Consider the following 14,373-nt stretch of genomic DNA (forward strand, 5'->3'; position numbering starts at 1 on the left):
TACCAGAGCGGAGGAGCCTTTGTAAAGAACCAGATCGGGGCGGAGAGAAGTACCAGGGAAGACTTGGTTGCAGAAGAGCACATCCCAGCGCCCACTCGCGGCCTTCTTCACCCGTTCAACCACAGCATTGTGACGTCGTTGGAAGATGGAAGAGTAACGCATACAGTGGTTGAGGACATGTGGGAGCGTTTCTTCACTGAAGTTGCAACGGCGACATCCACGGCGTGAATGGTCCCAGGGCTTGCAGGCATTGAGAGGTACCAGGTTCAGCCTGGCACGGTGAACAAATCTCCAGTCCGCGAAGCGCGTGAAGAACCCCTCTCTGAAGAAGTGCGAGCTCGAGCGCGAGACGGCAACACATTCAATAGCCTTACCCTGGTTCGGGAGGAGGGACAGATCTCTAATACGGGTAGCCCGTCTTAGGGTCCGGAAGGCCCGGAAGATGGTGTGCTTTTGGCTCGGGAAGATGGTGTTAGGACCACAGGAAATAGAGGGAGACCCACCAGCATCGATAGTCCAAACAATCTTGAGAAGCCGAGATGCGGACCTTGAGGCAGACTACGTAGAGGAGATGGAATTGCAAGAGGCGGCAAAGGGAGCTTCGTCGGATGCAGACAGGAACTGTGCCACTAACTCAGGAGAAGGAGCGAATCCGATGCGTGCACGGACGAAGGAGGTTAGATCATCCCAGGCGGAAGCACGAACAAAGGGATCTCTAGCGCAAAGCAGCTTGAAAGCAGAGTCGACAGCAGCGATGTCTGAATCCTCCGCAGCGAGTGGAATGCCGAGGGCACCTTTGCCGGAAAGGCCATAAAGAGATAGTTGTTAGAAGCCTCGGGAGGAAGATTCAGGGTCTTCTTGAGGGCAGGACGCAGAAAATCGTCAATCTTTCTCCAGTCTCCCTTTGCGTGCTGCGAAGTCTTCATGAAGAAGAGGAGAGAGGGAAAAAAGAAAGTCTTCAGTGCATCCAGGCGTTGCCACGGAGCGAGCTTCGAGTCCATAATCTTCTTAGCCAGGATCAAGAAATCACGTAGCTGAGCACGGAGAGGTGGAAGGTGGAAGCCCACGGGTTTGCCGAGGAAACGGAATTGATCACCATCACCGAGGGCGTGGATAGGGATGCCATCCAGGTAGAAGACGGTCGGACGCACCCTAGCAGGGCGAGAAGCATCAAGGTGAAATATGTGGCATTTACCGGGATTAAGCTGGAGACCAAGACGAGAGAAGACGTCAGAAATGTGATCCAGGTCATCCTGAAGAATGTTGGGAGAAGGAGCGAGCAGGAGGACGTCATCAGCGAAGGCGAGGACACGAGGCGAGGAAGGAGAAGAGCCAACAGAGCGGAGAACAGGATCAATGGCCAGGTTAAACAGGAGGCCGCTCAAGGGACACCCCTGACGAACACCGGCATTGATGTCTACATGGCCAGAAGCACCGTCGGAAGAGAGGAAGCAGGTAGAGGAATTCCTGTAGAGGTCTTGGATTAAGGAGACGAAGTCCTCCCCGACACCAGACGTGAGAAGTGCTGTGAAGATCGCAGAGTGCGGGATCGAGCGGAAGGCGTTGGCAATGTCGAGAGAGGCCAGACAGAGCTCAGACTTCATCCTACGGGCAAGCTGGAACTGTTGCTGGACGATGAAGTTGTGCTCAAGAACCCCATCGTGCGGCATGAATCCTTTCTGTGAGGGGTGGAGAAACTCGTCACATAACCAGTGGGTGAGCCGTTTCGCGAGACATCCAGAGAAAAGGCGAGCAATAGAAGAACTGAGGGCAATTGGCCTCCAGTTGTCAATCACCGACGGGTCCCCTTTCTTGAAGATGAGGAACGAGCGGGAAGATTTCCATGAAGACGGAACACGCCGGAAGCGAAGACAGATGTTGAATATCTCACACAAGATCTTGCAGTCTGGATCAGCGTCTCGCCAGTGGGCATACGAGAGGCGGTCAGGGCCGGGCGCAGAGTTCTCACAGGAGCGAAGCTTGGCAAGAACCTCGGCAGGAGAGAAAGGAGACAAATCGAGAGGAGGACGTTCCGATATACAGGTAGTGAAGATAGAGGAGTCGGAGTCCCTGGCGGAGTACCTTGAGGAGAATTCGAGGGCAATCTCTTCTGCAGGAATGGAGCAAGGAGGAGAGCAGTCAGAGGAAAGGAGACGGATGGCTCTGCGACGATTTCTCCGGTATAAACGTTGAATGACCCGAGGGTTAGAGGTGTTGACCGGGCGCGGAGAACCAGGCGCAGGAGGAGAAGGTGGAGGGAGCTTGACAATTTCTGAGGCAGACTCCGTGACGTTCAGAAAGCAGACCTCAAAGGAGTCCCAAGCGTCGTCGTCAGTAATCCCAGAAGAAAAGCTGTGCAGGGAATCCCAGAAGTTCAGGAGAGCAGGCTCTGTGACAGGAATTTCGTCAGCAGGAGGAATACGAGCAGGGTCATCAGCGGCCACAACGGGGACAACCTCATGAAGGTTGACATCAGGAAACTCGGAAGCGGAGAAGTCGGCAGAAGACTGTGTCATGAGCAGGTGACGATGATGAGGAAGGAAATGCAGAGACGAGGCAATCTGGAGGAACAACAGCAAGGGAGGAGGAGGCAGCAGGCGAGGCAGAAGTCAACACTGGAGCAGGAGGAGCGGCCGAAGAGGGATGAAGAAGCCTTGGGCGAGGAGCATTAGGAGTAGTCCTGGAGACGTCATGAGGAGAAGGAGGCAGGGAGTGAGAGGCCGATACAGCAGACGAATCGGAAGAGCAAGGAGATGGGACTGGAGCAGGTGAAGAAGGAGCGTCCACAGAAGTCACGGGAGGAGCTGGAGCGGACGTAGCCGGAGATCTGGAGGACACATCAGCGGGTGAAGAAGAGGCACCAGGTGGAGGGTGCGGCTGTCGCTGTGGCACAGGAGCAGGAAGAGGAATGTCGTGGTCAATGGAAGAGTTCCTCTCAGCACGCCGGTGGAATTCGGAGTGGTTGAATAACCCTTTCCGGGAAGGACAGGAGAACGGACAAACTGTGCACTTCCAGCGGAAAGAGGCACCAGTGGAGATGACGGGAGGAGAGGTGCGGAAACAGGCATGGACAGATACCTTGTTGGCTAGCCGGGAGTTGCAAAGGCTGCACCATTTCATACATGAAGAAATGGGGGTCAGATGTTCCTGGAGAAGGTGTCTGGTGAGGGATCTCTTCATACAGGACTAGGAGTTGGAGCGGAACAGGAGGCTGCAATTGGGCTCTGTGCACATGAAGAATTCGCTTACAGGAAAGACGAGATGGAGCGTGGAACCCTCGCGGCAGGTAGTAGAAGGAATAGGAGCGCCTGAAGATGTAGCATTGGAAGGAGGCGGCGAGGCCTGAAGAGAAGTAGACGGAAGCTGCGGATGGCCAGTGGTAGAGAAGTCAGCAGCACCAGGAGAGGAGGGAGGAGGAGCAAGGCGATGACGGCGGAAGCGGTGAAAGCGTAGCTGTCTCTTGTTGAGGAACGACTTACCACACGTCGGACAGTCAACCGGAGAAGAGCAAGTGGAGACACCAGGAGACGCGGGCACGGCAGCGGGAGGAGAATTACCAGAAGCCGGGCGTGAAGGAGACACCCCGCATAGATGCAGAATCGTCGGAATATAGGAAAGACGCTCTGTCGCCAGAAGTTGCAGGAGCAGGAACAGGAGAGGAGGAAGCACTAGGAGTTCCATCAACAGAGATCGCAGAGGACGGCGAACGAACTCTTGGACTACCCGAAGGAGAAGCAGAAGTGGCAGATCGAGCAAGTAGGAACAGGAGACTTAGTCGGAGAAGTGTGCGCGCAGGAGTGTCCAGCAGCAGCACGTGACCTTGTGTGGTGACACACTGGGGAATCTGAAGAAGGGGCAGCAGTAGCAAGGATGGAGCCAGGAGAAGGTAAGGAAGGAGGCGAAGTAAGAGGCACGAGCGGTGCAGAGAGCATTTCCGAAGGAGGCGAAGTCCGGGAGCAGGAAGCGAAGACATCATTGCAGATGCGAGAGGAGGCAGACGTCCTGGCAGATATGATGGAGAGCATCTGGCACAGGGAACCATTTCTCAGCAGAGGAGGACCAGAGGGAACAGCAGAGGCAGAGATGTGGCGACGTGGAGCAGGAGCTGGGTGAAGACTACCAGACCGCGTTGTCATCACGGAGGAGTGACCCGAAGCGTGCAAATGGCTCAGACGTCTGTGTGGCGTCATGTCCAGCGATCCATCGGGGCATCCAACACTCTGTGGCAGTCCACCAAGGACAGGTGGCATCGGAGGGAGACCAGTAGTCGGCGACGGTATTCGAGGCGGCCGTGAGACACAGGAATGCATGGCAAGCCGGGTGACTCTGACATCTGAAAATAGAGCTCGAAATCGAGAGTACAAATAATTAGTAATACTGCTAATTGGCAATTGGCAAGATCAAAGCGAGAATGGAGAGCAAGAGTCTTTGCAGAAGATTCGGTGGCTCTGGTAGAAAAAAAACATGACCGGGGTAGGCGGAGAAACTAGCGCGTGCAACTAGCCGATTCGGAAGGAAATTGGTGTCGAGCTAAGGATACACTCAGCCGAGTGGCCTGTCTGCAAGGATACCAATGGAGGTAAGTCCCTGGACCCACGACGAACTGGGGGTCGAGGCACCTACCGAGACTAAATGATCGAAAGGAAAAACCATTGACAGGAAAGCAAAGACGATGACCAGGACTTGGAAGATTACGCCCCACTAAAGGCCGCACCCAGCCGGGTGTCCTTTTCACATGGATGGGTAATCGGAAGCTTACTCGATCCCTGACCTGTGGCAGAACACAGGCTAAGGGCTCACGGCTACTCCGGAACACTAATCCGAGTAAGCATAAAATCCAACCAGTTAGTTCGAACCTAACCTGGACATGGGAAAAAATAAATAAAACGAAACAAACGATACCAGAAAGAGGAAAGAGATAGATATAAAATAAAGGAAAGACCACGCCCACCATAATAGTGAGTTTGTGGAAAGGAAAAAATAAGGGCTCAACGAAAGTATTTTAACACTAAATAGCGAAAAAATACTTAAGAAGAGCAAGAATAGACAGGAAAGAGGTAGAAAAAGTTAGACCTCGCCCATCACATGGATTAACCGAAAACGGCTAGTTCAGTGAAAGCGGGAAAAGACACCTGCACGCTCACAGGGAAAGGAAAGATTCCTACTGACGCAAGTAAAGGTCACCAACCCATCAAGCATCAGTAGGAGAAATGAGAGGAAAATAAAGGAAAACTTACCAAAGATCCACCTTGGCTCCGCCTTCAGCTCCGTCCTCCGGAGGAGGCAAATACTCTATCAGCATATCCACCGGTGAACCTATAAAAATAAATCAAACCGGCAAATTAAGCTGATAAGAACAGAAATTTTTTATTTACAAATTATACATGCCATTTTACAAGAGTATTGAGGGACCATGGCACGTCTTTCAATAACGCACGCAGTGCGGTTTGTTGATACATAATGGAAATTTGAGGTTACATAAGATATAAAGACAGTGATATAATACAGAGGATACTCTCTCTCTCTTCAGTTCAAACGTTGCAGTTGAAAACACAGAGTGAAATATTAGGACCTTAAAACAATTAAACAAACAGAAAAATTACAAAAAACACTTTACAAATTAATTTGTAATATGTACAATCAAACAGTACTTTTTACTTTACAATTAATGATTACTTTGTATTCTACACTTCCACACTAGCGGCGGGCAAGCCATCTCAAAACTCAGAATAAAGTGCTTCCTGCATAGTGCAGCCATCTATTGGCATTTTCCCAAGTTTGTTAATATTAATGTGCCAACAAAATAAATGAATGAATGAATGAATAAAAACATAAATACAACAATCCGTAACAATAATTGTAGACCATTACAATTAGCTGGCGTTTTTAAATCATACAGAGAATCAAAACAAAACATTAGGAAACAGACAGAAAAGTCTTTGTTGCTGCAGTGTGCCTACAAAGATTTTACACCCTTTCGAGAGTTATTTACAATAAAATGGCTCGTGTGTTGAAGGAAGCAATGTGTATACGCGCGCTGTAGTTTGAAAGATCTGGCAAATGTGAATAGGAATTCTCTCAAACTTACACGAAGTGAGACAAAAATGTTACTGCTAATGAAATTTGAGTAATATTTCGAGGCCGATGTTCCTTGAATCAGTCAGGCAGAATGAGTAAGTTTTCTGCGTACGGGATGAAAATGTGGATTTTATGGGATTTCTGTAAATACGAAAAAAACTTCGTATTTACAGAAACCAGAACTTGACATTGGAAAAGGACGAGGGTTAAACCCGAGGCTCCAGAATGTTCCCATTCCGAGGAAAAGAACGAGGGGCCCGAGCAATATCAAGTTAAAAAAAAGGCAGGTCGCGGCACACTCGTACAAAGGTATGATGTTGTTAGATCTTCGGTTTTCTGAAATTTGAAGGGGCCATTTCAAAAAACGTTTTCCTGAGGATGCAGTGGGGGAGTGAAGTTTCTGCTTTTTGGATATATTGTGGGCCGTATCCTGCAAGTAGTGCCATAGCAGGCCAACCCGTGGCGAGGGCGGAATAAATTCCTAACCACAAGCCTATCTGCAAAAATTAGTTTAATATCTTGACGTCATGTCGACGTCGTATCAGATATTAAGCTGATAAGAACAGAAAAATTTTTTATTGTTCAATGTTTCTTGCCATTTTACATAGTGTTGGTAAGACCATGGCATGTTATACCAACAACGCACACAGTGCGATTTTAGATTTCATATTTATTTGATATGGGAGATATATACATATTTACAAAATTTACTTAGCCGTGAAGGTCCTTTATACAAATGTTATATAATGATCGCATATTGAAAACCAGTCACTGAGTCCAACAGTGTCTATTTAGGATTGTTTTATTCCAGTGAGGTGTTCAACATATATATCCCTAGAAAATTTAATGGTTTCGCTAACTGCGAGTTTCTTTAAAAGGTTTCCATATTTGTTGCTGCACAGCCTACGTAGCACTCTGTCATTCTTGTCGTCCCAAGAGCCGAAAGAACCAATGATGATGGGATGGATCTGGACATCGGTGTAATCTCTCCTGAGCAGCTCAACAACCGGGCGATACTTGGAAATCTTTTCCTCTCTGGCGGAAGAAAAAGCAGCAAGCCTATTCTCAAACGGGATGGTGACGGGATGGAACGGGAAAAATTTTTTATTGTTCAATGTTTCTTGCCATTTTACATAGTGTTGGTAAGACCATGGCATGTTATACCAACAACGCACACAGTGCGATTTTAGATTTCATATTTATTTGATGTGGGAGATATATACATATTTACAAAATTTACAAAATTTACTTAGCCGTGAAGGTCCTTTATACAAATGTTATCCAATGATCGCATATTGAAAACCAGTCACTGAGTCCAACAGTGTCTATTTAGGATTGTTTTATTCCAGTGAGGTGTTCAACATATATATCCCTAGAAAATTTAATGGTTTCGCTAACTGCGAGTTTCTTTAAAAGGTTTCCATATTTGTTGCTGCACAGCCTACGTAGCACTCTGTCATTGTTGTCGTCCCAAGAGCCGAGAGAACCAATGATGATGGGATCGATCTGGACATCGGTGTAATCTCTCCTGAGCAGCTCAACAACCGGCCGATACTTAGAAATCTTTTCCTCTCTGGCGGAAGAAAAAGCAGCAAGCCTATTCTCGAACGGGATGGTGACGTCGATTACCAGAGCAGAGGAGCCTTTGTAAAGAACCAGATCGGGGCGGAGAGAAGTACCAGGGAAGACTTGGTTGCAGAAGAGCACATCCCAGCGCCCACTCGCGGCCTTCTTCACCCGTTCAACCACAGCATTGTGACGTCGTTGGAAGATGGAAGAGTAACGCATACAGTGGTTGAGGACATGTGGGAGCGTTTCTTCACTGAAGTTGCAACGGCGACATCCACGGCGTGAATGGTCCCAGGGCTTGCAGGCATTGAGAGGTACCAGGTTCAGCCTGGCACGGTGAACAAATCTCCAGTCCGCGAAGCGCGTGAAGAACCCCTCTCTGAAGAAGTGCGAGCTCGAGCGCGAGACGGCAACACATTCAATAGCCTTACCCTGGTTCGGGAGGAGGGACAGATCTCTAATACGGGTAGCCCGTCTTAGGGTCCGGAAGGCCCGGAAGATGGTGTGCTTTTGGATCGGGAAGATGGTGTTAGGACCACAGGAAATAGAGGGAGACCCACCAGCATCGATAGTCCAAACAATCTTGAGAAGCCGAGATGCGGACCTTGAGGCAGACTACGTAGAGGAGATGGAATTGCAAGAGGCGGCAAAGGGAGCTTCGTCGGATGCAGACAGGAACTGTGCCACTAACTCAGGAGAAGGAGCGAATCCGATGCGTGCACGGACGAAGGAGGTTAGATCATCCCAGGCGGAAGCACGAACAAAGGGATCTCTAGCGCAAAGCAGCTTGAAAGCAGAGTCGACAGCAGCGATGTCTGAATTCTCCGCAGCGAGTGGAATGCCGAGGGCACCTTTGCCGGAAAGGCCATAAAGAGATAGTTGTTAGAAGCCTCGGGAGGAAGATTCAGGGTCTTCTTGAGGGCAGGACGCAGAAAATCGTCAATCTTTCTCCAGTCTCCCTTTGCGTGCTGCGAAGTCTTCATGAAGAAGAGGAGAGAGGGAAAAAAGAAAGTCTTCAGTGCATCCAGGCGTTGCCACGGAGCGAGCTTCGAGTCCATAATCTTCTTAGCCAGGATCAAGAAATCACGTAGCTGAGCACGGAGAGGTGGAAGGTGGAAGCCCACGGGTTTGCCGAGGAAACGGAATTGATCACCATCACCGAGGGCGTGGATAGGGATGCCATCCAGGTAGAAGACGGTCGGACGCACCCTAGCAGGGCGAGAAGCATGAAGGTGAAATATGTGGCATTTACCGGGATTAAGCTGGAGACCAAGACGAGAGAAGACGTCAGAAATGTGATCCAGGTCATCCTGAAGAATGTTGGGAGAAGGAGCGAGCAGGAGGACGTCATCAGCGAAGGCGAGGACACGAGGCGAGGAAGGAGAAGAGCCAACAGAGCGGAGAACAGGATCAATGGCCAGGTTAAACAGGAGGCCGCTCAAGGGACACCCCTGACGAACACCGGCATTGATGTCTACATGGCCAGAAGCACCGTCGGAAGAGAGGAAGCAGGTAGAGGAATTCCTGTAGAGGTCTTGGATTAAGGAGACGAAGTCCTCCCCGACACCAGACGTGAGAAGTGCTGTGAAGATCGCAGAGTGCGGGATCGAGCGGAAGGCGTTGGCAATGTCGAGAGAGGCCAGACAGAGCTCAGACTTCATCCTACGGGCAAGCTGGAACTGTTGCTGGACGATGAAGTTGTGCTCAAGAACCCCATCGTGCGGCATGAATCCTTTCTGTGAGGGGTGGAGAAACTCGTCACATAACCAGTGGGTGAGCCGTTTCGCGAGACATCCAGAGAAAAGGCGAGCAATAGAAGAACTGAGGGCAATTGGCCTCCAGTTGTCAATCACCGACGGGTCCCCTTTCTTGAAGATGAGGAACGAGCGGGAAGATTTCCATGAAGACGGAACACGCCGGAAGCGAAGACAGATGTTGAATATCTCACACAAGATCTTGCAGTCTGGATCAGCGTCTCGCCAGTGGGCATACGAGAGGCGGTCAGGGCCGGGCGCAGAGTTCTCACAGGAGCGAAGCTTGGCAAGAACCTCGGCAGGAGAGAAAGGAGACAAATCGAGAGGAGGACGTTCCGATATACAGGTAGTGAAGATAGAGGAGTCGGAGTCCCTGGCGGAGTACCTTGAGGAGAATTCGAGGGCAATCTCTTCTGCAGGAATGGAGCAAGGAGGAGAGCAGTCAGAGGAAAGGAGACGGATGGCTCTGCGACGATTTCTCCGGTATAAACGTTGAATGACCCGAGGGTTAGAGGTGTTGACCGGGCGCGGAGAACCAGGCGCAGGAGGAGAAGGTGGAGGGAGCTTGACAATTTCTGAGGCAGACTCCGTGACGTTCAGAAAGCAGACCTCAAAGGAGTCCCAAGCGTCGTCGTCAGTAATCCCAGAAGAAAAGCTGTGCAGGGAATCCCAGAAGTTCAGGAGAGCAGGCTCTGTGACAGGAATTTCGTCAGCAGGAGGAATACGAGCAGGGTCATCAGCGGCCACAACGGGGACAACCTCATGAAGGTTGACATCAGGAAACTCGGAAGCGGAGAAGTCGGCAGAAGACTGTGTCATGAGCAGGTGACGATGATGAGGAAGGAAATGCAGAGACGAGGCAATCTGGAGGAACAACAGCAAGGGAGGAGGAGGCAGCAGGCGAGGCAGAAGTCAACACTGGAGCAGGAGGAGCGGCCGAAGAGGGATGAAGAAGCCTTGGGCGAGGAGCATTAGGAGTAGTCCTGGAGACGTCATGAGGAGAAGGAGGCAGGGAGTGAGAGGCCGATACAGCAGACGAATCGGAAGAGCAAGGAGATGGGACTGGAGCAGGTGAAGAAGGAGCGTCCACAGAAGTCACGGGAGGAGCTGGAGCGGACGTAGCCGGAGATCTGGAGGACACATCAGCGGGTGAAGAAGAGGCACCAGGTGGAGGGTGCGGCTGTCGCTGTGGCACAGGAGCAGGAAGAGGAATGTCGTGGTCAATGGAAGAGTTCCTCTCAGCACGCCGGTGGAATTCGGAGTGGTTGAATAACCCTTTCCGGGAAGGACAGGAGAACGGACAAACTGTGCACTTCCAGCGGAAAGAGGCACCAGTGGAGATGACGGGAGGAGAGGTGCGGAAACAGGCATGGACAGATACGTTGTTGGCTAGCCGGGAGTTGCAAAGGCTGCACCATTTCATACATGAAGAAATGGGGGTCAGATGTTCCTGGAGAAGGTGTCTGGTGAGGGATCTCTTCATACAGGACTAGGAGTTGGAGCGGAACAGGAGGCTGCAATTGGGCTCTGTGCACATGAAGAATTCGCTTACAGGAAAGACGAGATGGAGCGTGGAACCCTCGCGGCAGGTAGTAGAAGGAATAGGAGCGCCTGAAGATGTAGCATTGGAAGGAGGCGGCGAGGCCTGAAGAGAAGTAGACGGAAGCTGCGGATGGCCAGTGGTAGAGAAGTCAGCAGCACCAGGAGAGGAGGGAGGAGGAGCAAGGCGATGACGGCGAAAGCGGTGAAAGCGTAGCTGTCTCTTGTTGAGGAACGACTTACCACACGTCGGACAGTCAACCGGAGAAGAGCAAGTGGAGACACCAGGAGACGCGGGCACGGCAGCGGGAGGAGAATTACCAGAAGCCGGGCGTGAAGGAGACACCCCGCATAGATGCAGAATCGTCGGAATATAGGAAAGACGCTCTGTCGCCAGAAGTTGCAGGAGCAGGAACAGGAGAGGAGGAAGCACTAGGAGTTCCATCAACAGAGATCGCAGAGGACGGCGAACGAACTCTTGGACTACCCGAAGGAGAAGCAGAAGTGGCAGATCGAGCAAGTAGGAACAGGAGACTTAGTCGGAGAAGTGTGCGCGCAGGAGTGTCCAGCAGCAGCACGTGACCTTGTGTGGTGACACACTGGGGAATCTGAAGAAGGGGCAGCAGTAGCAAGGATGGAGCCAGGAGAAGGTAAGGAAGGAGGCGAAGTAAGAGGCACGAGCGGTGCAGAGAGCATTTCCGGAGGAGGCGAAGTCCGGGAGCAGGAAGCGAAGACATCATTGCAGATGCGAGAGGAGGCAGACGTCCTGGCAGATATGATGGAGAGCATCTGGCACAGGGAACCATTTCTCAGCAGAGGAGGACCAGAGGGAACAGCAGAGGCAGAGATGTGGCGACGTGGAGCAGGAGCTGGGTGAAGACTACCAGACCGCGTTGTCATCACGGAGGAGTGACCCGAAGCGTGCAAATGGCTCAGACGTCTGTGTGGCGTCATGTCCAGCGATCCATCGGGGCATCCAACACTCTGTGGCAGTCCACCAAGGACAGGTGGCATCGGAGGGAGACCAGTAGTCGGCGACGGTATCCGAGGCGGCCGTGGAGACACAGGAATGCATGGCAAGCCGGGTGACTCTGACATCTGAAAATAGAGCTCGAAATCGAGAGTACAAATAATTAGTAATACTGCTAATTGGCAATTGGCAAGATCAAAGCGAGAATGGAGAGCAAGAGTCTTTGCAGAAGATTCGGTGGCTCTGGTAGAAAAAAAACATGACCGGGGTAGGCGGAGAAACTAGCGCGTGCAACTAGCCGATTCGGAAGGAAATTGGTGTCGAGCTAAGGATACACTCAGCCGAGTGGCCTGTCTGCAAGGATACCAATGGAGGTAAGTCCCTGGACCCACGACGAACTGGGGGTCGAGGCACCTACCGAGACTAAATGATCGAAAGGAAAAACCATTGACAGGAAAGCAAAGACGATGACCAGGACTTGGAAGATTACGCCCCACTAAAGGCCGCACCCAGCCGGGTGTCCTTTTCACATGGATGGGTAATCGGAAGCTTACTCGATCCCTGACCTGTGGCAGAACACAGGCTAAGGGCTCACGGCTACTCCGGAACACTAATCCGAGTAAGCATAAAATCCAACCAGTTAGTTCGAACCTAACCTGGACATGGGAAAAATAAATAAAACGAAACAAACGATACCAGAAAGAGGAAAGAGATAGATATGAAATAAAGGAAAGACCACGCCCACCATAATAGTGAGTTTGTGGAAAGGAAAAAATAAGGGCTCAACGAAAGTATTTTAACACTAAATAGCGAAAAAATACTTAAGAAGAGCAAGAATAGACAGGAAAGAGGTAGAAAAAGTTAGACCTCGCCCATCACATGGATTAACCGAAAACGGCTAGTTCAGTGAAAGCGGGAAAAGACACCTGCACGCTCACAGGCAAAGGAAAGATTCCTACTGACGCAAGTAAAGGTCACCAACCCATCAAGCATCAGTAGGAGAAATGAGAGGAAAAATAAAGCAAAACTTACCAAAGATCCACCTTGGCTCCGCCTTCAGCTCCGTCCTCCGGATGAGGCAAATACTCTATCAGCATATCCACCGGTGAACCTATAAAAATAAATCAAACCGGCACATTAAGCTGATAAGAACAGAAATTTTTTATTTACAAATTATACATGCCATTTTACAAGAGTATTGAGAGACCATGGCACGTCTTTCAATAACGCACGCAGTGCGGTTTGTTGATACATAATGGAAATTTGAGGTTACATAAGATATAAAGACAGTGATATAATACAGAGGATACTCTCTCTCTCTTCAGTTCAAACGTTGCAGTTGAAAACAGAGTGAAATATTAGGACCTTAAAACAATTAAACAAACAGAAAAATTACAAAAAACACTTTACAAATTAATTTGTAATATGTACAATCAAACAGTACTTTTTACTTTACAATTAATGATTACTTTGTATTCTACACTTCCACACTAGCGGCGGGCAAGCCATCTCAAAACTCAGAATAAACTGCTTCCTGCATAGTGCAGCCATCTATTGGCATTTTCCCAAGTTTGTTAATATTAATGTGCCAACAAAATAAATGAATGAATGAATGAATAAAAACATAAATACAACAATCCGTAACAATAATTGTAGACCATTACAATTAGCTGGCGTTTTTAAATCATACAGAGAATCAAAACAAAACATTAGGAAACAGACAGAAAAGTCTTTGTTGCTGCAGTGTGCCTACAAAGATTTTACACCCTTTCGAGAGTTATTTACAATAAAATGGCTCGTGTGTTGAAGGAAGCAATGTGTATACGCGCGCTGTAGTTTGAAGGATCTGGCAAATGTGAATAGGAATTCTCTCAAACTTACACGAAGTGAGACAAAAATGTTACTGCTAATGAAATTTGAGTAATATTTCGAGGCCGATGTTCCTTGAATCAGTCAGGCAGAATGAGTAAGTTTCCTGCGTACGGGATGAAAATGTGGATTTTATGGGATTTCTGTAAATACGAAAAAAACTTCGTATTTACAGAAACCAGAACTTGACATTGGAAAAGGACGAGGGTTAAACCCGAGGCTCCAGAATGTTCCCATTCCGAGGAAAAGAACGAGGGGCCCGAGCAATATCAAGTTAAAAAAAAGGCAGGTCGCCGCACACTCGTACAAAGGTATGATGTTGTTAGATCTTCGGTTTTCTGAAATTTGAAGGGGCCATTTCAAAAAAACGTTTTCCTGAGGATGCAGTGGGGGAGTGAAGTTTCTGCTTTTTGGATATATTGTGGGCCGTATCCTGCAAGTAGTGCCATAGCAGGCCAACCCGTGGCGAGGGCGGAATAAATTCCTAACCACAAGCCTATCTGCAAAAATTAGTTTAATATCTTGACGTCATGTCGACGTCGTATCAGATATTAAGCTGATAAGAACAGAAAAATTTTTTATTGTTCAATGTTT

The 14,373-nt window shown here is 49.4% G+C and overlaps 2 pseudogenes; both read right to left on the bottom strand.

Moving 5' to 3' along the window:
• Positions 1 to 6,491: 6,491 nt before the first annotated feature.
• On the bottom strand, positions 6,492 to 6,669 carry LOC146994536 (U2 spliceosomal RNA; annotated as a pseudogene).
• A 7,526-nt stretch (positions 6,670 to 14,195) lies between these two features.
• Positions 14,196 to 14,373, bottom strand: LOC146994537 (U2 spliceosomal RNA; annotated as a pseudogene).

The sequence above is a fragment of the Stegodyphus dumicola genome, chromosome 11, assembly GCF_044657685.1.
Source record: "Stegodyphus dumicola isolate Sdum_Otavi_A_Nest chromosome 11, ASM4465768v1".
Lineage (NCBI taxonomy): Eukaryota > Metazoa > Arthropoda > Arachnida > Araneae > Eresidae > Stegodyphus > Stegodyphus dumicola.